The 25552-nt window shown below is 46.6% G+C and overlaps 1 protein-coding gene across 3 annotated transcripts in view; it reads left to right on the top strand.

Annotated features, from left to right (window-relative positions):
- The window catches only part of FAM168A (family with sequence similarity 168 member A), a 202825-nt gene that overhangs the window by 36978 nt on the left and 140295 nt on the right, over positions 1-25552 (top strand). For all 3 annotated transcript variants that reach the window (XM_082056829.1, XM_082056827.1, XM_082056828.1), the window contains exon 2: positions 19042-19124. The gene's annotated coding sequence lies outside the window, so the exon portion shown is untranslated. The remainder of the gene's footprint in view (positions 1-19041; positions 19125-25552) is intronic.

Raw genomic sequence — 25552 nt, 5'->3', positions numbered from 1 at the left:
GGAGCATCTCCCGTGTGAGGAAAGGCTGAGGGAGCTGGGGCTCTGGAGCTGGAGAACAGGAGACTGAGGGGGGACTCATTCATAGGGATCAATATGGAAAGGGTGAGTGTCAGGAGGATGGAGCCAGGCTCTTCTCGGTGAGAACCAGTGGTAGGACAAGGGGTAATGGGTTCAAACTGGAACACAGGAGGTTCCACTTAAATTTGAGAAGCGACTTGTTCCTGGTGAGGGTGGCAGAGCCTGGCCCAGGCTGCCCAGGGGGGTTGTGGAGTCTCCTTCTGTGCAGACATTCCAACCCGCCTGGACACCTTCCTGTGTAACCTCATCTGGGTGTTCCTGCTCCATGGGGGGATTGCACTGGATGAGCTTTCCAGGGCCCTTCAACCCCTGACACTCTGGGATTCTGGGATTCTGATACTAATCCTGAGCATCCCGCATCCTCATCTCCATATGGGAGCGCGGTCCGGGCTGCAAAGTTTGTTCGCTCTGTGGCAACGCGCAGTGAGTGTAAATAAAAATATACCTTTTTTTGGTACAGTGGTTTATCCACGGGGTGGAATCCAGCTACGAAATCCTTTCCATTCTCCATAAAATACATGTATGTAAGGGCGACCGTGTGCAAACTTGCAATAAATTAATTTTGTTTGCAGAAGGGCTGTAATTATACAGTTCTCCTGCCAGTTTGGCACGGGAACACAAGTAAAACGCTTTCCCCATGAAAAAGCCTTTCTGTATGTTATTTTTTTAATGTAATAATCTAATTGGCGAACCGGTTTAGAAATGAATCGCATAGCCTATAGCGTGAAATAATTACCTGTATAGGAGTTATCATTTTTGCATATCTGAGTGAGGAACTCAAACCGGGAGCCTGACGGGCTGCAGTGACCTGGACGGTGTCCAAATGGTGTTTCTCCTTCGCTACCAGCGCCGCGGTTCTTCATCTCTTAACTCAATTCCTGCTCTCGGCGGTGGCAGCTGTTTCATTTTTCTGCCAAAGATAGATTCAGGGAAAAAAAGAACTGCAGAGGAAGGAATTGTTTGGAATATTGGGTCTAAACATAGATGATGGTGGTGATGGCTGGATCCATTTTTAGCCCGGCTTCCTAGAGAAACGAGGCTTACGCAGCAGTGACATCTGGGAGTGTGATGCTTCCTTGCGGATTTTTGAGGCCATGGGTCAAGTTGAACCAAATTTGGATTAAATAATAAGGATTTGGGAAAGCAGGGGAGCAAGAGAGGTGGAGGAGAACCAGGTGCCTTGCTGGTGGGTGAGCTGTGATACGACTGTCAGGGTAGATATAAAAATGATGGGGAAAAACCAGGCTGTAGTAGTTCCCTGGCTCAAAGAGATGACGTTGTCTTCTCGGTTCCCACCAGTCCTTGTCCTACATGAACGTTTGCGGATTGCTGCTGCGTAGGAAACGTTTTTTGGCCATTTAGAGCTTAAAGCAAAGGTGACAGTGAAGCCCAGTGGTGATGGGGAAATCCTGTTTGTGGCTGCTTTGGCTTCATGAGCCTGGCTTTGGGCAGGATTAGTCCCAGTGGCTGTGCAAGAGTGATCCAAGTGAGTGGACAAGTGGTGCTGGGAGAAGAGGATCAGACAGCACCTCAAAGTCAAGTGTGGTGCTTGAGCAAAGACAAGAAGTTGGTGATAAGGGGATCGAGTGCACCCTCAGTGAGTTTGCAGGTGACACCAAGTTGGGTGGAGTGTTGATGTGCTGGAGGGTGGGAAGGCCACACAGAGGGGTCTGGCCCAGCTGGATCGATGGGCTGAGGCCAGTTGTCTGAGGTTCACCAAGGTCAAGTGCCGGGTCCTGCCCTGGGGTCACAGCAACCCCAGGCAGCGCTACAGGCTCGGGGAAGAGCGGCTGGAAAGTGCCCGGCGGAAAAGGAGCTGGGGGTGTTGGTGCCAGCGGCTGAACATGAGCCAGCGTGTGCCCAGGTGGCCAAGAGGCCACCAGCATCCTGGCTGGTACCAGCACTGGTGTGGCCAGCAGGCCCAGGGCAGTGACCGTCCCTGTGCTGGGACCTGGGGAGGCCAAACTGCCAATCCTGGGGGCAGTTTTGGGCCTCTCATGCCAAGAAAGGCCTTGAGGTGCTGGAGCGAGTTGAGAGAAGGGAACGGAGCTGGGGAAGGGGCTGGAGCACAAGTGTGATGGAGCGGCTGAGGGACCTGGGGGGTTCAGCTGGAGAACAGGAGCTGAGGGGAGACCTTCTGATCTCTGAACTGCCTGAAAGGAGCTTGGAGCCAGGGGGGGTCGGGCTCTGCTCCCCAGGAACAAGCGCCAGGAGCAGAGGAAACGGCCTCAAGTTGCGCCAGGGGAGGTTGAGGTTGGATGTGGGAACAATTTCTTGCCCAAAGGGCTGTGGGGCATTGGAACAGGCTGCCCAGGGCAGTGCTGGAGTCACCATCCCTGGAGGGTTGGACAGACGGACAGGAGGTTCTCAGGACATGGGGCAGTGCCAGGGCTGGGGGAACAGTTGGACTCAATGATCTTGAGTGGCTTTTCCAACCAAAATGATTCTATAATTCTCTGAAGTCCAGCAGAGTTTATCAGCTTGAGTCCTCACATTTTCTCTGCCGTTTTAGGATGGAATAGAACAGAATAGACTATTTTGGTTGGAAAGGCCCTACAACCATCATCTGCTCCAACTGCCGACCGCTTCAGCGCTGAGCAGAAGCTGCAGTGTGTTAAGACCTGCAGAGCTCTTTTTAAGAGCATTATCCAAACGCCTCTCAAACACGAACAGCCTTGGGGCATCAGCCCCCCCTCTGGAAAACCCGTTCTAGTGTTTAACCACCCTCTCTGTAAAGAAGTGCTTCCTGATGTCCAGCCTAAACCTCCCCTGGGGCAACTTTCAAATTGATCGTAGCCCAACGCTCTCATCTATCTAGATCCTCCTCTAGATCCTCCTAGATCTAGATCCTCGAGATCTAGGCCTCTTGTCCCTGAAGAGTCACCAGCACCTCCCAGTTTGGGCACATCAGCAAATTGCTCATGGTGTTTTCGACGTCTAGATCGTTGATGAGTATATTGACCACAACTGATTCCTGTGAAAACATCAGTCTGAAAGACTTTATACAGTGAAATTCTGTGTTTTATAATTGGAGCCAAAAATAAGATATAAAAGTACTTTTAAATTTGTTTGTTGTGGTTCCTGGGTGGGATGATCTGGAATCTGGATGATATTATTTCTGTTGTGCCCGGCGCTATGATCTCTGGTGATGGAGCCCGTCCTGGGAAACGTCCCAAATCCCGAATTGTGACACTTCACCGTTCATGGGCTCCGGGTTTGCGCCGGTACCACAGGATCACTAACGAAACACTCTTGTGTACCAGTGCCAGGTTGTTCTGATTTTTATTTCAGGCTTTATCAAAAGCCCAATCTGAGTTCAGCAAGGCTGGGTTTAGTTGGTTAAAACCAGCAAGAGCTTGTTTTATTTTCCCAGCTTGTAGGAAGCCTTGAATATGGTGCAGATAACATACGCAGAAACAAGTTATTTTTTTCAGCGGTAGATAAATTGACGTGAGGAAAAAAAAATACAGTATTGATTTTTCTTCTCCTGCGGCTTTTGAGAGGTTGTTAATGCAGCAAGTACACAGGAGCACTCGTATGTCTGTCTGCACAGTAATCTCTAATAAATTGACTTTTTTAAAACCCATTTTTCAGTCTGGAGTTTCAGAGACTTGATTTGTGGAGTAGATGATATCTCCTGGCACATAATTCCTCATTTTTGGGTTGTGTAAAAGGTTGGAGGGGAAATTTTGATGCATTATCTCTAGTGCTAAACATCTCCCCTATTACTCGTACGAGTTTTTCCTCTTTGTCTCGTTCCTTATTGGAGCAGTAGAAAGGTTTTTAGGGATCGTTGGGTTTTTTTTAGTGTTAAAATTTATAGTACAGACACTTTCTAGAGGTAATTCTTGCCCCTGGTGACATGGGAATGGCCACAATCATGGCAAGAGCAGTGATTTATGTTCAGGACACCAACTATTTCTCTCAGGGTTGCCAATTGTGTGAACAGGTTTGTGACCATAACGGCCTGCGACCTTTTGCTTCTTGTTTTCTTTTGGGAAAGAAATAAGAACATGCAGCATGACGATAATCGTATTAATGACAAAATGAAAGCAATTAGATTACACATAACGGAATTTGACATCCAGGGAGCTGTCGCTCTGGTGCTGGTAATGGGCTGAGGATGCCGAGGAGGGCAAGGGGTAGATGGTGATGGGCAGAGCTGTAGGAGATGTTTGACCATGGTTGGGTGATCGTACATGTCGGGTGTTCAACAGAAGCACTTCTGAGACCCATGAGCAAGTGCAGCTTCCTCACAAGGGGAGGAGGAGGAGCAGGCACTAAGTTCTTCTCCTTAGTGACCAACGACAGAACCCAAGGAATGGCAGGAAGATCTACCAGGGGAAGATCAGGTTGGACATGAGGAAAAGGTTCTTCCCCCAGAGGTGCTGGACACTGAACAGGCTCCCCAGGGAGGTGTCACGGCCCCAACCTGACAGTGTTCAACAAGAGACTGGACACCGTCCTCAGACACACGGGGTGACCTGTGGGGTTGTCACTGCAGGGACAGGAGTTGGACTCAATGGTCCTTGTAGGTCCCTTCCAACTCAGCTCATTCTGTGATTCTATGACGCTTATGAATCACCGACATTTGGGGGCACTTTTTGTGTGCGTGTTGCTCTTTTATTCGTGGGTTGTTAATATTTTCTTGCCATTATCCAGCGCTGTGTTGTGTCCAATTCCTCATGGCCTTGTTCCACATATTCAGTGCTACCTGGGATTTGTTGTCCCAAGCCACTAACGCTTTTCTTCTTTCTATATTCTGTTCTCTCTGTGTCTAAAGTCTCGTAGGTTGCCACGGTGGCACAAGGACCGTGTTGTCACTGCTGTGAAAAGAGGTGAATGCTGATTAGGTTGTTCTGGGGTGGTTTATTCCAAATAACTCCTATGCTGATCAGATTGTTCTGGGGTGGTTTATTCCAAACAACTCCTATGCTGATTAGGTTGTTCTGGGGTGGTTTATTCCAAATAACTCCTATGCTGATTAGGTTGTTCTGGGGTGGTTTATTCCAAATAACTCCTATGCTGATCAGATTGTTCTGGGGTGGTTTATTCCAAATAACTCCTATGCTGATTAGGTTGTTCTGGGATGGTTTATTCCAAATAACTCGTATACTGATTAGGTTGTTCTGGGGTGGTTTATTCCAAATAACTCATCGCCTTGGCAATATGGCGATCCTTCTTTAACATCGTTCCTCAGGCTGTGAGTCTGATAGGATTTTCACTTGGTCTTTGGTGTCCTCCAAACATACCACTTTTTCTTACCCAGTTGTCTGGTTTTCAATCTTGCGCCCTTCTTGTGGTGGTTCTCAAGAACCTGCAAAATCACTGAGCTTCACCTGGAAGCCTTTAAATGGAGGAGACTCCTTATAAAGAGAATTCCATGTGGACTTCTGGCTTAAGAGGATTATTTTATCCTGTCCAAATAGAACAGTTGTCTTGAGCTTTCAGAGTCTTGGAGCTCAATTTGAATGGGTAAAAACCCCAGAAAGTTGAGAGACTCTGAGTTTTGGGCTTTCAGAATAACTTGCAATTTACTTTTCCTATGCAGTCAATAAGATACTTTAAATTTTTATATGGCGATGCCTTTTTTTGACCCGGCAACGTTTGCCGTGTGAAGAGTTCCATGAGGATGGAGACTCTGCCACCAGTGGTTTATTCCAATATTTTCACCTGGTTATGAGGCCCCTCTTTGAATTGTTCCTTGCGGACGATACCAACCCTATTATGCTGGAATGTTGTTTTACATATGTGTGGATTTATACATATACGTGTATTTATACACCACCACCCAATGCAAACAAGACTGTTCTTTTTATATGTTGTTATCCATACTAATCTGAGGAGTACATCAGAATTAATACAAAATTTCATTATTCATTTATAACTTAACAACGGAGCGGGTTTGACATCTGGAAAGAGCTGTGCCTCATTTGTCCCTTTTCATGAAACAATGATGCTAATATTTTTCTGGCTTCTAATATTTTTTAGTATATTCTTCAGGAGGCCTTTTCTTAACAGGCAAATACATGATGCATATGGCTCCTGTTTTCCTGTTGTCTTTACTTTTCCTATACATCCTTTACATCTCCATCCAAGCGGTTTTGCTCACTCGACTGTGTATATCACCGTGTTCTAAGGACCAATTTTGTCGTCTTTCCCCGTTGTTGAATGTCTTGATGAACTGGATGTGATTTTCTACAACAGTGTAAAGCACATGAGGTTTAACTTTGTATATTGTGGGTTTTTTTATTAGGAATCAGCTTTGATGGCCCAACAGTCCAACGGAACAGTAATAATTTTGTGCATGACTTTCTCCCACTTAAATTGCTGTAGTAGGACGTGCTTTGTATTTGTCTGTATTAAACCCAAAGACAAACTGGGGAAGACACCATGAGGTGGAAGCCAAAAAGCTTTTCCCTCCAGATTGAGGGGACATCAAGTCTGCTTGGGGCATGTGTTGTGAGATATAAAGTGAAATTAAGGACTTCTAATTCTTGCGAGTTCATGGCCTCCTTCCTCCTTCCTCTTTCCTCCTTCCTTCCTCCTTCTTTCTTCACTTATTTCCTCTTTCTTCACTTATTTCCTCTTTCTTCACTTATTTCTTCTTCTTTCTTCTTCTCTTCTTTTCCTCCTTTTTATCTTCTTATTTTTCTCCTTTTCCTCCTTTTTCTCTTTTTCTCATTTTTCTTCTTCTTTTTCTTCTTCTTTTTCTTCTTTTTCTTCTTCTTTTTCTTCTTCTTTTTCTTCTTTTTCTTTTTGTTTTTCTTCTTCTTCTTCTTCTTCTTTTCTTCTTCTTCTTCTTCTTCTTCTTCTTCTTCTTCTTCTTCTTCTTCTTCTTCTTCTTCTTTTCTTCCTCTTCTTCCACTTCTTCTTCTTCTTTCTTCTTCTTTCTTCTTCTTTCCTCTTTCTTCCTTCTTCCTTCTTCCTTCTTCCTTCTTCCTTCTTCCTTCTTCCTTCTTCCTTCTTCCTTCTTCCTTCTTCCTTCTTCCTTCTTCCTTCTTCCTTCTTCCTTCTTCCTTCTTCCTTCTTGTTCCTGGAGAATGCTGCTCTTTATTTTTCACTTTTTATGTCCTGTTTAGAAGGTAATGGCTTCCATGGGAGCGACGTGTACATTTGTACGGTTGGCTTTTTATTGCCGTAGGCTTTCGGTAGGTCAGGGAAGGACACATGAGGGGGCTCTTAAAGTGGACTATGAAATGATTTTGCTCAGCTTTGTTTTATCACTTCTTTGACAAATCTCTCTGCCATCAGGTTGCAGCTTTCTAAGCTGTGCCAGCAAAAGCAAACCGGTAACGCACTGCCAGCACCGCCAACTGCAAATAAAGCACGGAGCTTATTTAATTTACATTTGTGCAGAGGCGCTTGTTACAAGCCCCTCTGTCCTTGCTGTGGTACTTGTGGTGGTTCCTCGATCAGCCCTGGTAGGCAGAAGGACTTAAACAGGGATGATGGAAACTCATGGAGCTCAGAAGAGTCATCCCCCTGGGGTGGAATAATCCCGTGCAAGAGGCTCCGTGGCACAAGAAGGACAGTGAAATGCTGGAGAAACCTCAGAGATGGTTTAGAACAGGCCAAGAGAGTTGGGGTGTTCAGCTGGAGAACAGAAGCTCCAGGGAGACCTTAGTGTGGCCTTTCTGGACTTAAAAGGGGCCGAGAAGAAAGATGGGGACAGGCTCTTGAGCAGGGCCTGTTGTGATAGGACAAGGGGTGATGGTTTTGAACTAAAGGAGGGAGATTCAGGCCAGACATGAGGAAGAAATTGTTGCCCTGAGAGTGGTGAGATCCTGGCCCAGGTTGACCAGAGAGGTGGTGGATGAACCATCCCTGGAGACATCCCAGGCCAGGCTGGACGGGGCTCTGAGCAACCTGAGCTGGTGAAGATGTCCCTGCTCATGGCAGGGGGGGCACTGGGGGAGCTGGGAAGGTCCCTCCAACCCAAACCCTTCCAAGATTCTACAAACACGACCTCAGCCTCTTCAACTCAATCTCCCCCACTCAACCTCAGCCTCTTCAACCTCCTTCACCCAACTTCAACCCCATCTCAACCTCCTCAATGTGAGCTGGTGAAGATGTCCCTGCTCATGGCAGGGGTGGCACTGGGGGAGCTGAGAAGGTCCCTCCAACCCAAACCATCCTGTGATTCTCTTACAAGAGTGATGAGACGAATCTACAGAAGGCCCAGGGCAAACCCCACTGCTTTCTTTATCTTCATTTACGCAAAGGGGACGTTCCAGGGAAGACGGTACGTGCTTCTCAGAGGTGTGTAGTGATTAGAGGCAACAGACACAAGTTTGATTTAGGTTACACATGGTGGGGGCGGAAAAACAACCCCAAACCCTGACCTATTGCCTGAGGAAACATGGGAATCCCCATTAAAAAGATGTCGATTTGAAAGCACGTCTGCCAGGAATAGTTCCACTATTGTTCTTGCCTTGCCTCTTGGACTTCCTTGAAGGAAGTCTCACCTTTTTTTGCTTATAAAGACTTAAAATCAACTAAAAAAACATCTTGAAAATATGTTGCGTCCCCCTATTATTTGTACGTCTAGAACTGGGAATCCTCTGGCATCCGTATCTTCTCAGAGGTGTGTTCCAAGTTGGAGGAATAAGCCTTGAATTCAACTTGCAAATCACCAGGGAAGTCTTTGCTCCGTATTTTTGCTGCCCAGCGAAATACAAATAACCCTTTTCGCTCCCTCAAGAAACGTTGAAATCTATTTGGAGGGATAAAAGCGCAGCGCAAGATTTAGTCGTAAATTGAAGATTTCCAGCACCGCGTTGACTTAAAACATATGTTAGCGAAACGTGTCTCTGCTCCGCAGACGGTTTTTGTACTTCTGCTGTTGCAAGCACTTTTAAAACAAGCATGGAAATGGTGCTGCCGGGAACAATCCGGGGTCATTTAGATGACTTAATAGGTCTTTTTCTAGCTATCTGTATTAAATCAATGATTCATATAAATTACGCCAAAGGAAGTTAATTGTTATTACGTGGTCTAAAAAGCTGCCAAACTAAGGGCAAAACTCTCCTTGCGGCGCATGGAATAAAATGGAGTTACGTTGCGATCGTCAAAAGCATAAAATGGCTGAAATGTTCACCTTTCACGAACCGAAACTGCAACGGTGACGCAGGAAAGGCTGAGGGAGCTGGGGCTCTGGAGCTGGAGAAGAGGAGATTGAGGGGTGACCCCATTCATGTTTACAGATATATAAAGGGTGAGTGTCAGGAGGATGGAGCCAGGCTCTTCTCGGTGACAACCAATGACAGGAGAAGGGGTAATGGGTTCAAACTGGAACACAAGAGGTTCCACTGAAAGGTGAGAAGAAACTTGTTCCTGGTGAGGGTGGCAGAGCCTGGCCCAGGCTGCCCAGGGAGGTTGTGGAGTCTCCTTCTGTGCAGACATTCCAACCTGCCTGGACACCTTCCTGTGTAACCTCATCTGGGTGTTCCTGCTCCATGGGGGGATTGCACTGGGTGAGCTTTCCAGGTCCCTTCCAACCCCTGCCATTCTGGGATTCTGTGATTCTCTGAAGAGGAGATGGTTTAAGTCCTTTGCAAAGGCTATTCCAGGGCTGGAATAAAGCTTTTTACTTTTCTCTAATACCATCGAGCATTTTTTTGACCCATCTGAGCTATTCCAGCAGGTGAAATACTCGTATTTGCGTTCCTGGGATCTCTTTAAGAACTGGTGGAGATCGCTCTACGTTTTGAGCGCTGTTTTCATTGGCATCGCTGCTCTAATATCTGCGTCTCTCTGCATGTCAAAGGGAATCAAGTGAAGAAACATTAAGTCTACGGTGATAGAAATTCCTAATGACTTCCAAAGGATTGATTGGGATTGATTTAAACAAGCGTAGTAGACCCTAGTGAAAGAAATGTTGACTTAACTCATTCCTAATTGCTCTTAAGCTTATTTAAGAGTGAGTTTGTTATTGATAAGTACTTAAAGTCTTTGAAAAATGGTGGTGAACTTTGGAAACACGGTTATGAAAAAGCAGTTACCCACCTTAAAATGATTTTTACTGCGACCTAATCTGCATGAATGGCTCAATTAATTACTTGATTAAGTGTAGTTCGATGCCAGGATGCTGCTCGGTTATGAAAACATGGTTGTTTTGGCTATAATGGAAGAGAAAAGGTGTGATAAATAGTCAACTGTTGCTTTAGAAAACCTTACGGATAATTAAAAAAAGGTATTTTGGGGCAAGAACTCCCAAGACACACAGGACAGCAGAACTGTAATTTCTAGAGATAAAAAGGTTACGAGCAAAATCATTCGGTCAAGACGATCTCATCAATGTAGCGTAGCTGGTTTTGTTCCAAGTGGAAATCACAGCAGCGAGAACTCTCTTTGTCAATACAACAATCCGCAAATTGATTTTGTTGTCATGAGGACGGCAGAGGAAAGATCACACCTGCCTCGTGTAGTAGCAAAACGTCATGAAGAGATTGAGGTTGATTCGTAACCTGTGATTTTGTTTTGAAGTTTGACTACAAAGCGTTAGTTGGCTTTACAGGATGGAGAAAAGATGGATAAAACCATCAGAAATGGTCAGAGGCTCTTGTTTTATCTGGCTGTTCCTAAATCTAGTATTTCACTCGACAAATGAATGTCTTATTTTGGAAAGCTCATCTTTTGTTGCTGGAAACATCTTCTTTTCTCACAAGAGACAACCTTCCACTGAGAGACTTCATCCAACATCTTTCTGGTGTGTTAAAGGAATGTCCATGAAAACCAGATTCTACAACTCAATCACAGACCAGTTTGGGTTGGAAGGGACCTTCAAAGTTCATCCAGTCCAACCCCTGCCATGAGTAGCGACATCTTCAACTAGATGAGGAGATTCCAAGGATGGAGGTGGCACCTCCTCTCTGGCACCCCTTCCACTGCTTAATCCTCCACGTGGACATGTTTCTACCTTCCGCCCAGCTGGAATTCTTCTTGTTGCCACTTGTCCCTCTTGCTTCTCTGAGCACCTCCAAGAGTCTGGCCCTGTCTTAGCCATAGGTACTTGCAGGCACCAACAAGGACCCCCCAAAACCTTCTCTCCTTCATTCTGAACAAACCTCGTCACCACATGGTCTTGCAGGGGGTGGCTCCATCCCAGGTGAGCGACTCTGCAACCACCTTTGCTGAACCTCCATGAGTTTCCTGTTAGGCCATTTCTCCAGTGTAGCAAGATCCCTGCAAATGTTCAGGATTCCTCTACTTTATCCTTAATACGATATTCGTGTACTTTAAAATGTTTTCGTAGAATAATTTTGGTTGGAAAAGACCTTTAAGGTCTTTGAGTCCAACCGTTCCCCCACCCCTGGCACTGCCCCATGTCCTGAGAACCTCATGTCCGTCTGTCCAACCCTCCAGGGATGGTGACTCCAGCACTGCCCTGGGCAGCCTGTTCCAATGCCCCACAGCCCTTTGGGGAAGAAATTGTTCCCCACATCCAACCTCAACCTCCTTATTCTATGTTTGATCCTCTGAGTTTACCAAACCCTTTAATTTCAGAAACTCCTTACAGGCCTTGAGGTGTTGAGTTGTTTTGTATCTTGACCTTGAGTTTTCATGGATATGCGTGACGTTGCTTGTGAAACGCGTGTCCGTGCTCCTGTCCCCATCCTGGGGTCCTTGCTGCTTCCAGTCCCTTTTCACCCTCATCCTCCAAATCTTCCTCCCCTCTCACAGAATCCCAGAATGTCAGGGATTGGAAGGGCCCTGGAAAGCTCATCCAGTGCAATCCCCCCATGGAGCAGGAACACCCAGCTGAGGTTACACAGGAAGGTGTCCAGGCGGGTTGGAATGTCTGCACAGAAGGAGACTCCACAACCCCCTGGGCAGCCTGGGCCAGGCTCTGCCACCCTCACCGGGAAGAAGTTTCTTCTCAAATTTAAGTGGAACCTCCTGTGTTCCAGTTTGAACCCATTACCCCTTGTCCTACCATTGGTTGTCACCAAGAAGATCCTGGCTCCATCCTCCTGACACTCACCCTTTAGCTATCTGTAAACATGAATGAGTCCCCCCTCAGTCTCCTCTTGTCCAGCTCCAGAGCCCCAGCTCCCTCAGCCTTTCCTCACACGGGAGATGCTCCACTCCCTTAATCATGACTGAAGTCATAGAATCATTTTGCTTGGCAGAGACCCTCAGGATCATCGACTCCAACCATAACCCAACTCTAGCACTAAACCACGTCCCTAAGAACCTCATCTAAACGCTTTTTAAGCCCCTCCAGGGATGGCGACAAAGTCATTGCTGATGATCCCCAACCTTCCACAGGCCGGACAGCACAAGTGTCAGGGGTGAGTCTTTGCTTCTCCTGGTTGCTTTTCTCTCCTGAGCGTCACCAACGTACTGCGGCCTTTGGGGAGATCAGGGATGAATTTTTGCTCGTGTCGCCCTTTTCTCTCCGTGCAAATTCTCTCGGTTACATCTTGTATTTTCATCCTTCGGGGTGAAGCGTTTTCCTTGGGGGTTTCACTCCTCCGCTGCCTGTTCCCATCGCTGGGCTCCCTTCACCAGTACAGCTATCTCAGGAACCATATGGTGAACCAGATCAGCGAACAGCGGAAAGAAAAGGTTATTTATAACCCAGATCAGATCACTAATCCCGTTTGCTTTAGAGTTCCATAGAAGTCATGTTGGTACAAAGGCAATTTTTGAGGGGAGGAAAGATGGGAAGAGGTTTCCAACCAGTAACATCCCCGCGGTTTCCTCCCATGTTTCCTGCCTTCCAGAATTATTTCTTTCCGTGCTTTTATTTCCCCCTCCATGTTTTCACAGATGTTTCTGGCTTCTAATACCTCAGGTGGATCTAAACCGATATTTTTTTTGCCAATACCCCTGGTTTCTCAGGCTTTATTTTCGTGTTTTTTATATTAATGTGCCCTGAGAAGAATTGAACTTGGCTCCATTCTGGATAATCTGTGTATATTCAGTAATATTTTGCCCTATTCTTTCCTAATTTAGACACTAAACATGTTACACTCTATGACAAATGTCTCCGTTATCCTCTCTACGATATCTCCTAACCCTTTATTTTTGCCTTTAAGTTCCAGTCCTTTAATTATATTCACTGTGAGTAGCGGGGTCTGAATTAACTCTGAGAGTGAATCACTGTCGGTGCTTTTCCTGATGTCCAAACCGATTGGCCATCATGTTCTCATTCATCGCTCTTTTGTAAAGCTCGTGTTAGAGTGTTTTCCTTGGATTTCTGGGTTTTTAAATACAGGTAAAGGTCAAACTGAAGCTGTTTTCACTGAAAGGTTTATTTCTATTCTTAAGACATCGGCTGCAAAGAATTCTTTAATACTGAAACATTCTGAAGGTTGAGTATTGTCAGCAGTGCAGTAAATCATTTCCTTCAATTGACGCTAATCTTAGATAATTAAATTGTTGTCTTTTGCCTACAATGTCGTCTGTGACTTCGAAACTTCCAAGTGTCTCATATACAAATGGCCCAAGTGAGAAGAACTAATCCAGAATCAATACTTGAAGAACCGGTTTTGAAAACTGGATGAGAATAGGAGGTAAATAACTTCTCCTTTTGAAGAATTTTTCCTGCTGGAACTCAAAATATGTTTGATCCAAGGACAAGCCTGATGTATGAGTCACAGAATCACAGAATGGACTGGGTTGGAAAAGACCTCAGAGATCATCCAGTCCAAGCCTTGGTCCAACTCCAGTCCATTGACTAGATCATGGCACTAAGTGCCATGTCCAATCTCAGCTTAAAAACCTCCAGGGCCGGTGAGTCCAGCACCTCCCTGGGCAGCCATTCCAATGCCTGACCACTCTCTCTGCACAGAATTGCTTTCTAATCTCCAGCCTCAATTTCCCCTGGCAGAGTTGAAGCCCATGGCCCCTTGTCCTATTGCTGATGCCTGGGAGAAGAGCCCAATCCCCACCTGGCTAGAACTGCCCTTCAGGTAGTTCTAGAGAGTGCTGAGCTCAGCTCTAAGCCTCCTCTTCTCCAGACTAAACAAGCCCAGCTCCCTCAGCCTCTCCCCATTGATATTGATCCCATTGATCACATCCCTCTCAGCTTCTTTCCTCCAGCTCAACAGCCCCAACTCTCTCAGTCTCTCCTCATCACAAAGATGCTCCAGACCCCTCAGTATCTTTGTGGCCCTTCGCTGGACACTCTCCAGTAATTCCTTGTCCTTCTTAAACTGGGGAGCCCAGAACTGGACCCAGTACTCCAGATGAGGCCTCACCAGGGCAGAGCAGAGGGGGAGGAACCTCCCTGACCTGCTGGTCACACTCCTCCTAATGCAGCCCAGGTACCATGTCCAATGTCAGCCCTCCCTGCTGCCCCGAGGGACAGTTATTCTCTAATCTCAGTCCATTTAATGTTATTTATTGGAGCCCGGAAGATCCTTTTCTTTTTTGCTGGGTTTGGATACTCAGAGAATTAAACACAAACCGGTGTAGAATGGGATTTAAGGGAAGGTGCCTGGCTCCAATCGAGCATCATTAGACCTCGTCCAGTTGGATTTGAGCTCCTAATGTTTTCCTCTTTCTTCAAAAACCCCAATCTTGGCAAAGGCCTTATGCGATTGAAGAGACATGAGCAGTACGGAAGGTTTTTGAGACATAAAATTGGCTCACGAGGAAAGTTTTGCAGTGCTGTCCAACTGAATAAAACAATTTTCTTGGTGGAGAATGCTGTATTTTTACTCCCCAGCATGTCAGACACTTCAAGTTTTTATCTTCATTTGATAAGTAGCTGCGGAGTGTGTTTTTAAATGAATTACGCCAACACTTTTATCATAACGATCTGCTATCTACCAAGGCAGGTTTTTTAATCGCCATGTTCTAATTAATTCTTCATCTATTTTACAACGCATGTACCCAGCTCCTACCACTGGAGTCCAATTTGACAGGAGGAAGAACAAAAGTAACGGGTAGAAAAAGACAATTACAGGAGAATAATTGTAATAAGAACATCGTAATGGTGTAGGTACTAAAACTAAATATTGGTACTAAATATTGGTCATAGGAGGATAGAATGAGAATGAAAAATATTGTTTTGCTACGTGAAATACCACATATAGTTGATGAAGATATTTGGGAACAAGTTATTTTTACCAAGTGGCTGCAGTAGTTTGATAAGGAAATGTTAAATGATTTGAAGTTTTTCACACCGAGAAGAAAATAGGAGGGGAAGGACTTCATGGCAAGAACCACGTTGGGTTTCTTTGCTCAACTTGATGGAGGTAAATTGCTTTAAAATCTACGGCACGTCATCGTATAATTAGCAAATTAGAAGTTAATGGGAAACTTGGGCAGAATGTATTCAGCATTAATGAATTTATTCAGCATATTGGGGCAACTTTGGCTCTAGAAAAGAAGGAGTTGATGGGGGTTGGTAGGAAGTCAAAATCAGTCGGTAGGAGCTGGAAGAGTCTTGACGCCCAACCAAGATGGTTTTCCAATTGCGGTTGCAAAAATGGGGAGTACAAACAAAAGAAGGTGAAAAATGTGTGAGGAGAAAAGGTTTAGCAACATCTTGTGTCTCTAAAAATCTCCAAATGGGACCAAATCCTTTGACACCAACAAACAAGAACCTCCCAAGCTCTGTCAAAGGACCTTCAGGCTGGACGGGTCTCATGGCAGGGGTGGCACTGGGGGAGCTGGGAAGGTCCCTTCAACCCAAACCCTTCCAAGATTCTACAGACACAACCTCAACCTCTTCAACTCAACCTCCCCCACTCAACCTCAGCCTCTTCAACCTCCTTCACCCAACTTCAACCCCATCTCAACCTCCTCAACGTGAGCTGGTGAAGATGTCCCTGCTAATGGCAGGGGTGGCACCGTATGAGCTGAGAAGGTCCCTTCAACCTAAAATATTCTATTATTCTATGATTCTTCCTTCTTCGTACGTCTCAGCTGCTCAAAGGACCTTCTTCATCCATCTTGGCTCTTCCTGGCTGCCCATTGAGGGTTATTCTGGTGGATGGGTCATTGGAGATGGTTCCACCATCTCTTCCAGACCCTGTAATATCCCGATCGTGACTCTAAAATAAATAAGAAGACGAATAACATAGACTGTGAAAGCATTTTTAGTTAGCAGATTGAGGAAGAACAGTTAAACAGCATCCCTGGAGGTATTTAAAAGACGCAGAGATGAGGTTCTTAGGGACATGATTTAGTGGTGGCCTTGACAGTGTTGGGTTAATGGTTGGACTCGATGACCTTAAAGGTCTTTTCCAACCAAAACGATTCTCTGATTCTAGAAATATTTCTCCTTGTGTTCTTTCCATATTTGATTTCAGAAAATATATAGAATTTTTTCAACCAGTCCCACCTGCATTCTCAGCTCAATAACCGGGTCACCTGGAGCTCCACCTTTGCTATAGGACATGGGTTCCATCTTTCCATCGGTGTTTGCCGGTGTGAGGTCAACATTTCACTTCCCTAATGCCCCAAGGGAGCAGTAATAATATTGTCTCCATAGGGACTTGTGTGCTGGATGACGATGCTTTTGATTGCGAGACGCTTCAGGTGACTGAAGGACTTTCATAATAAAACACTAAGGTGATCTTTCTTCACCTCTCTAACCTCTTCGTAGATTCAGATGTTGCAAAAAAGGCACCAGGCTTGTGCTATTTCCCTTAATTTTCCAAATCAATACCTCCTCACGTATCACGTTGTCCCTCTTTAATATATTTTAATATATATTTTAGGATAATGGGGTTACAGCACCAAGCGAGAGAGCATAAGGATGTGGCTTCTGTTGAATTTACGTCTTGCACCTTCTCATGGGCTGGAGTTAAGAGAAAGATGGATGTGAGACGAGATTTCTGTTGTGTTTGTACTCGTTTGAGTGATTTCTGTTAAATTCTGACCATTTATGACCGGATTTTGTATGGCAACTGAGGGCTGCAATGTCTGATGGATCATCATCTCCATCCCCATCCCCTTCTTCATCCCCTTCTACATCCCCATCCCCATCTCCATCCCCATCTCCATCTCCATGCGGCTCATCACAGCTTCTCTCTGCAATAATAATATCCAGTGATTATAAACCTAATAATTTTGACTTCTGGTCAAGAAAGAAAACAGAAAAAGGACCAAAAATCCCCCAAAGGGTGATTCTGGTGAGTGTCTGTGTGGCAGCACAACACAAGAAAGAACTGATGCTAAAGCAGGATCCCACCGACAAAGTGAATGAGAGGTGGGGACTGAACTTCTCTCGCTTTCTTTAGCAGCTCAAGATGAACAAAAGTTGAATTTTCTCCATTACTGGAGCTCTTGGAACTGAAACTCCAGCCCATGTCTTGTTGAGCGATGACTTGTGTGTATTCCTGGAAGGGAGTTCAAACCGGGCTGCGGTATATTTGGTACCACCCAAAGCGCCGGGATACAGAATGTGCTCAAAGAGAGACTCAATTTGCCTCCATGGAGCTTGATGTGATGAGATTTGTCAAGATTCGTCAAGTCGAATTCGCTCACCCTTCCCTTTTCTCCTGGAGATACTTGATGATATATTTTCGAGTCGTTACCTTGTTGAACCGTGGGATGGAAAATCGAGTGAAAAAACCTAAAACCAGGATTAAATTCCAAGCAAGGAATATGAATATGAGGTGGAAATCCAGAAGTTAAGCACCTGTAGAAATGGAAATGGAGCTGTTTCCCTGGGTTCTTTATACTCTTGGTAGCAACAGCGTTGGGTTTATTAATATCCGGATGTTTGTGCATCAAGGGGAGGATTTTGGTTTCTCTCCATCTCAGATGGTCTGGTGATGCTTTCCTGCAATTGGTGATTTTGAGAACTTCAGTAAAAATGAGGTTCCAGTATAAGTTGGGGAATGACCTATTAGAGAGCAGCATAGGGGAAAGGGACCTGGGGGTCCTGGGGACAGCAGGGTGACCATGAGCCAGCACTGGGCCCTTGTGGCCAGGAAGCCAATGGTACCTGGGGTGGGTTAGAAGGGGGTGGCCAGTAGGTCAGAGAGGTTCTCCTGCCCCTCTGCTCTGCCCTGGGGAGACCACACCTGGAATATTGTGTCCAGTTCTGGGCCCCTGAGTTCCAGCAGGACAGGGAACTGCTGGAGAGAGTCCAGCGCAGCCACCAAGATGCTGAAGGGAGTGGAGCATCTCCCGTGTGAGGAAAGGCTGAGGGAGCTGGGGCTCTGGAGCTGGACAAGAGGACACTGAGGGTGACTCATTCATGGGGATCAATATGGAAAGGGTGAGTGTCAGGAGGATGGAGCCAGGCTCTTCTCTGTGACAACCAATGACAGGACAAGGGGCAATGGGTACAAACTGGAACACAGGAGGTTCCACTTAAATTTGAGAAGAAACTTGTTCCCGGTGAGGGTGGCAGAGCCTGGCCCAGGCTGCCCAGGGAGGTTGTGGAGTCTCCTTCTGTGCAGACATTCCAACCCGCCTGGACACCTTCCTGTGTAACCTCATCTGGGTGTTCCTGCTCCATGGGGGGATTGCACTGGATGAGCTTTCCAGGTCCCTTCCAACCCCTGACATTCTGGGATTCTGTGATGTAAACTTTGTGCAAGACTCGCCGTGTATTCCACCCCGAATCGTTGAGCTGTAGCGTGTAATCGCAGAAAGACTTTGTGTCTTGATTTGAATGTGTAAATGTTGAATGGCTTTGCTGTCTTCCTTTACTTACACTGATGGAAAAATATGTTGCTGGTGTTTTATAGGAAGGCAAATTGAGGTATTTATTTGTAAGAGAGGCACGGTAAATATGTATTTAACTGTCTCTCTGTGTGTTTAATGACAGCAGGTAGGAAACATGAGCGGCAGATAACGCACCATCCATCCTGTATCCTTCCCCTCCTTTTATCCCGTGTCCCCATCGCTCCTCCTTCTCCCACCGCATTTCTTACACGTCCCTGCTCCTCCTTTCGCTCCGGCGGAGATAAAACCCGCTCTTTGGTAATAAAACCTGTGTTTTCCGACGCGGAGCCTGACGCGTGTCTCTTTCTCTCTCGCTTGCAGAGCCGTGGAATGCTGTGAAGACTCCCCAGCCGTAGACAAACCGCTCTCCGCGTCATCTCCAGCCCAAGAAAACTCGTCAAGAGGTAGCGATTCATATTTTACGTGTGTCCTTCAACCGTAGTGCTCGGAGTTGAGATATCGCTCCAAACGCCTCGTTTCCCTCCGCAGACACAACGCGCTTGGGGCTCCGCGAAGGTCGCAAGCGTTAATTAAAAAGCATTGGTGTTCGGTACAGCTCGGGCTCTTGTTTGTGGTACATGAACTTTGGTACAGAGTCGCGTTACCTTTTAAACCAAGCAAGAAATTTCCAGGTCAAGAAATTCATAAGCCGAAGCTCCAGCGACGCTTATTTTAGTGTGTTGATTTATAAGGTTAATAAACCCGTGGTAATCAGCAGATTGGGGTAGAACACGCAGTAGGTATGTGCTGCTCCTATAAAGAACTGTGAGAGTTACGGGAGGCTTTTTTAGTGTTATTAGTCTTAATATCTTCCTAGTAAATAATTCATTTTTGTTTTATATTAAGCACTATTTTTGTTTTATATTAAGTGTTCCCTGGCTGGGCCAAAATCAGTGGGTGTGATTCCTGATATAAGTTTCTGTCATTTGTCTGTTGACAGGCAAATTATTTTCTAATAGTTTATATTGCGGCCTTTCACAAAAGAAAGCCAAGAACATTTTTGTGAAATATAAACTGCGTAACGCGGTCTGTAAATTGGTTGGAGCAGGTTCTACCTGCAGTATTTATTTTGGTGTACGGCGCCTGGCGTTGCGGGACCTGATCGGGTCAAGCCCTCTGGGCGTTTATAGATCAGAACATCAAATATACAAGTGGTATAACGTGAGATACAGCTAGCGATGAAATATGAACGGACCACTCCAGCAAATCCCCGTGCGGCACACGGTTACGGGCTGGAAATTACACCGGCCAAACATTGCTGTGGGTCCCTAGATATTAGGGATTCCCACTTAGTTATTGCTGCGGAGAAGACACCATGTCAACCCGACCCAATCCAGCTGTTTTGGTGCAAGGTTGTGGAAAAACCAGGCTTGACTCTATTTTTCTTTCCCATTTTAAATGTTTTGCTGCACGCTTAGTAACATGAACTTCAAATGTCAGCTGCCAGGATACCCACTGAGTGTTCTGCTCCCACTCAAGTCACATTTGCTGAAAACCAGATGCTGACACATGAGAACGGTGCTGGTGGCTGCTCTTGGACCCGCCGATCCTCTCAATATTTTAGCACGTAGAAGTGTTCCAGCCCCGTTTTGGGGGGAAAATCTTGCCCCGATGAGATACCAGTATGGAGAGAATCTGGTTATTGTTTCTTCCTCATCCCACCTTCGGCACCTCAACCCGTCTTAGGTGGGACGGTGTCACGGTCCATTCGGCGATGGACTCGTGATGGTTCTTTTACCTTGATCTCAGAGCGCAAAATTAAGGTGACCAAAATGCCAAGGGGTTATAATTCAATCAAGCAGTGTTACTTTATTAATTTGCCCATAAAGCAGCACGCGATAGAGAGAGTAAGAAAAAGAGGAAAGAAACGGGGAAAAGTAAAGGTAAAGATGAGAAATGAGGTGCATTTATCACCAGTGCAGTTCCAGAAGCTCCCTCTGGTCTCCGGTCCCTTGGAGTCCGGCCGGTCCTCCGTCATGGTTTGGGATCCTCTAGTGGGAAGATCTTGAACGGTGTCCATTCTGGAGTCACCTTTTATGCTTCTTCACCCCCCCTTGCTCCCATTGTTTCAGGCCAGTCTCTGCCTTGATTTCGCAACCCAGGCTCGTACTGCGCAGGCTCGAGAGATTCACACTTTCTTTTGCCAACGCTTACGTGTCCAGCATTCACGGGTCTTTCTCTGGTCCATCGGGTGACCTCAGGACCCTTGGCGAGCTCCTGGCCATGCTCCTTGTCATTGGCCATTGTTTGAGGGAGCAGATGAGGGACACGTGTGACTGAGGCTGCAGGTGAGAACACATCTTGTGGACGGCAGCTCTTGTCCTTGGGTTGATGAGACCCTCATAACAACAGCTTTCAGGAGGCGGGGGCTGGTTTGGCTGAAGAAGCAGGCGAAGTCCACACAGCAGCCATTGTTAGTAGCAGCCCCTCCATATCAGAGAAACAGTTCAACACAATGCTTCTCCTTGGGCCTCTCTCCATGTCACTGTCCATCTGTTCTTTCGGTCAGGGCTTCAGTTCTCCAAGTTCTTGATGGCGATGGTCAGGCAAATACCGCTCCATCTTCAGACCCAATCTCACAGATGGGACAGAAAGTGCTGAGCATTTCAGAAAAGCTTTACTCCCTTCTTTGTACCAACCTTGAAGCAACGACGACGCGCCCCTTTCCACCTCTTTTTTTGTTGAATGTCGTGCTGGAAAAAAGGATAAAGAAAATAAAAAGGTGGGGGACATCTTTATGCTGTTTCTGTCCCCTTTTTCTGCCCCCCAAGCTGAGATATTAGACACAGTTGGGGCTACACTGATTTTTCTGGGCATGAGAGACTGAGGCCCAGGGCAAAGCTGAGGGTGGGAGAGAGATAGGGACTCAGACTGGACAAGTGGGACCGGCAGTGGTGGAAAATCTAGAAGACAAGATGTTTTCTCAAGTAATAATACGCCATTAAGTGTTGGCTTTGCATGAGAAAGCTTCTAGTCCAAGGGGCTCCCGCTCCAATTGTGCTCCAGGTTAAGAAATTTAAGTTGAATCTTTGGGTGTCTGAGCTCCTGGAGACCTCGAGAGAGGAACCGATGGAGCTTGGGGAGGTTTGGATGACGAGACACTGGTTGTCTTCTTCAAGTTGATGGAGGTTTCTCCTCAGGTTTTCTCTTCAGGCCCTGCTTGGGGGCTCCAGCAGCCACGTCAAACATTGACTTTTCTGGTGTCTTTATTTTGGATCAAACCTCCCCCTTCTAGACTCATGATGGTGTTCAGGAATTAAAAAGCGGAATAAATTGAGTTAATCTCTTGAAATGTGCGTGTGTCCGAGCTCTTAACTTAGTTCATTTAGCTTGTTTCCTGTCCCCCGAAATCCCGAGAGGAATTCCGGCAATCCAATAGTTAATGAGTGTGTAAAATCCATGTGTGTCTAAAAATACCTCTCTTATCTGTGTAGTGGTTTGGTTTAATGTAAATATTTTTCAATGTGCTTTTACATGAGGCCGGTTTCTGTACAGCGTGAACAAGTGGAATTTGGCGTGTGCTTAACCGGGCCTGGACTTTATAATCCGCTTTTGCTCCCTTCACCTCAGCGTTTCTAAACAAATACGGAAAATTTCGGATCTTCGGTCTCCTGAGCATTTGTGCCAGTTTGGTGGGGTTTTTACTGGGTTTTTACTGGGTTTTACTGGGCGGGGAAAGCACCAAACCCAGAGCTGAGGGGAAACATCGTGTCAGCAGATGATGGATCCTTCTCAGCTCATGGGGCACGACTACCTCGCTTCATGGTTTTCTCTTCTTCTGCGTGAGTAAATCCTTTGTTCACAGAGCTTACGTTGTCTTGAATTGCCAGTTGTGTTTTGCAGTGTAGATTTCCTTTCAGACAACATGATGGGGAGTTTGGTTTCTCTTAAGACAAGTTATGGACTATGTCCAGCTCTGGTGTCTGCAGAACAAGACATGGGCCTGTTGGAGAGGGGTGATGGCTTGAAACTAAAGGAGGGAGATTCAGGCCGGACACGAGGAAGAAATTGTTGTCCCTGAGGGTGGTGAGAGCCTGGCCCAGGTTGGCCAGAGAGGTGGTGGATGAACCATCCCTGAGACATCCCAGGCCAGGCTGGACGGGGCTCTGAGCAACCTGAGCTGGTGAAGATGTCCCTGCTCATGGCAGGAGGGGCACTGGGGGAGCTTTAGGGTCCCTTCAACCCTTCTGTGGTTCATTGGAGGTCCCAAGATCCTTATGAGACACTACAGGATTACTTGAAGAGTGGAGGCAGATCCCTTTCCCTTCTTTCTGGTGGAGTCTAATGATGTTGATACCAAGGGTGGCGGTTCATGTTCCCTTCTTTCCTTTGCGTCATGCTTAGAGGAGGTGAATATGCCATATTAGAACATGAACAATGGCTTAAAATGTAGCCTTTTGAATAATTTGAACATTTTATGGATTTTAGTGGGTTCGTGTGTGCTCCGTGACACACGTGGTTCCGAGTTGAGATCAAGCTGCTCCTCCACATGATTTGTTGTGACCCTATGAGCGCTGCAGTCGTGTGGGAGTACATGGAGCTTAAACTGGGGCTGGGAATGTTGTCTGTTGCTTCAGCACTCTTGAATTTGGAGATATCTCAGGCTGACGTTCGAAGAGCTGAAGCGAGAACAGCTGAGACTCTCAGCTTGAGGTTGCGGGTTTTCTGATTCAGGTGGTGGGTTTGAGAGGAGAAATTTCTTCCCCAAAGGGCTGTGGGACATTGAACAGGCTGCCCAGGGCAGTGCTGGAGTCACCATCCCTGGAGGGTTGGACAGACGGACATGAGGTTCGCAGGACATGGGGCAGTGAGAGTGTTGGTTTAATGGCTGGACTTATCTTGAGGGTCTTTTCCAACCAAAATGTTTCTATGCTTCCCTCTTTCCTATGCCAGTCACAGATATTCCAGGGTTTGGAGGGCTTTTCCTTTGTGTTCATTAGTGCGATGCCGGAATGGGAACCCCCTGCGTGATGTACCTAAATATTCTGTACCGTATCACATAGGGAACCTTCTTCCCTGGGTAAGGTAATTAATTTATAAAGATTAATGACCCGGCATTTCATCCTAAGCAGCATTCTTGCAAATGCTTCTCTTAGTCAGGTCTCCTCCCTTAAAAAACCACTTTTTAAATGTTTTTGGCTCAGTATTTTGTGTCGGTCGGAGTCAGCAGCTCATCACACACACATGAATTGTGGCTGCAGGTCCCCGCACGAATCATTTTATTGACAAAGCGGCTTCATGATTCTTTAGGGCTCAATAGTGCTGATACACAGTAATTGTTAGAGGAATGAGGGGTGAGGCGTCGTTGGGAAGATGACATCTCCCATAACAAGGAAAGAAAGAAACTGTCAAAAACTGATTTAAAAACAAATTAAGATTTTAATAAGGTTTATGGATGTAAGCAGCAGAGAGGGTCTCTGACACCAGGCTTTCCAAGATGCACTGGGCCGACTCTTTATCTATAAGCTTATGTGATGTATCAAAGTGATCCATGGATATTGCCCTGAGCTGGGTAGAGAGTGCAACAAAAATCCACCCGTGTCCTGGGCTGCATCCCCAGCAGCGTGAGCAGCAGGTGCAGGGAGGGGATTCTGCCCCTCTGCTCCGCTCTGGTGAGACCCCCCTGCAGTGCTGGTCCAGCTCTGGGTCCTCAGCACAGGACACACATGGACCTGCTGGAGAGGGGCCAGAGGAGCCCCAGGAATGATGCGAGGCTGGAACAGCTCTGCTGGGAGGACAGGCTGAGAGAGTTGGGGTGTTCAGCTGGAGAAGAGGTGACCTCATCACTCTCTAGAACTACCTGAAGGGCAGTTCTAGCCAGGTGGGGATTGGTCTCTTCTCCAGTCAGTCAGCAATAGGACAAGGGGCCATGGGCTTCAACTCTGCCAGGGGAAATTGAGGCTGGAGATCAGAAAGCAATTCTGTGCAGAGAGAGTGGTCAGGATTGGAATGGCTGCCCAGGGAGGTGCTGGACTCGCTGTCCCTGGAGGTTTTTAAGCTGAGATTGGACACGGCACTTAGTGCCATGATCTAGTCAATGGACTGGAGTTGGACCAAGGGTTGGACTTGATGATCTCTGAGGTCTTTTCCAACCCAGTCCATTCTGTGATTCTGTGAAGAGAAGCTTCGGGATGACCCTAGTGTGGCCTTTCCAGACTTAAAAGGGACCAATAAGAACAATGGGGACAGACTTTAGAGCAGGACCTGTTGCGATAGGACAAGGGGTGATGGTTTTGAACTAAAGGAGGGAGATTCAGGCTGGACATGAGGAAGAAATCGTTGCCCTGAGGGTGGTGAGAGCCTGGCCCAGGTTGGCCAGAGAGGTGGTGGCTGAACCATCCCTGGAGACATCCCAGGCCAGGCTGGACGGGGCTCTGAGCAACCTGAGCTGGTGAAGATGTCCCTGCTCATGGCAGGGGGGGCACTGGGGGAGCTGGGAAGGTCCTTCCTACCCAAACTATACTGTAACCTTATTCTGTGAGAACTCTTCAAGTGATGCAGACAAAGACAGGACCCCCTGAGAAGCTCCTGAAGGTCCTTGCCAAGCAGGTGGTGGTCAGAGCTCTCCTCGAGGACCAGTTTATCTCCTCGCACTGACAAAGCGCCACAGCACGCTCGGCTCTTGCAGCCGCTGTGGCTGAGACGAGGTTGTAGGGAAACATCCACCACGTTCCTCCACCTTTCTGCAGCGCCGTCCCGCAGCGTTCGCTCCACGTCTCTGCTCTCACAGCAGCCGCGCTGGAAATATCGGCTTTTCATTCAGATGTATAATTCACCACCTCTTCCCGGCGTGCCAGCCTTGTTTGTATTGATAAACGAATGTTCTCTGTGT

The sequence above is a fragment of the Streptopelia decaocto genome, assembly GCF_964273445.1.
Source record: "Streptopelia decaocto genome assembly, chromosome: 1".
Taxonomy (NCBI): Eukaryota; Metazoa; Chordata; class Aves; order Columbiformes; family Columbidae; genus Streptopelia; species Streptopelia decaocto.
This window is presented reverse-complemented; position numbering and strand designations above follow the sequence as displayed.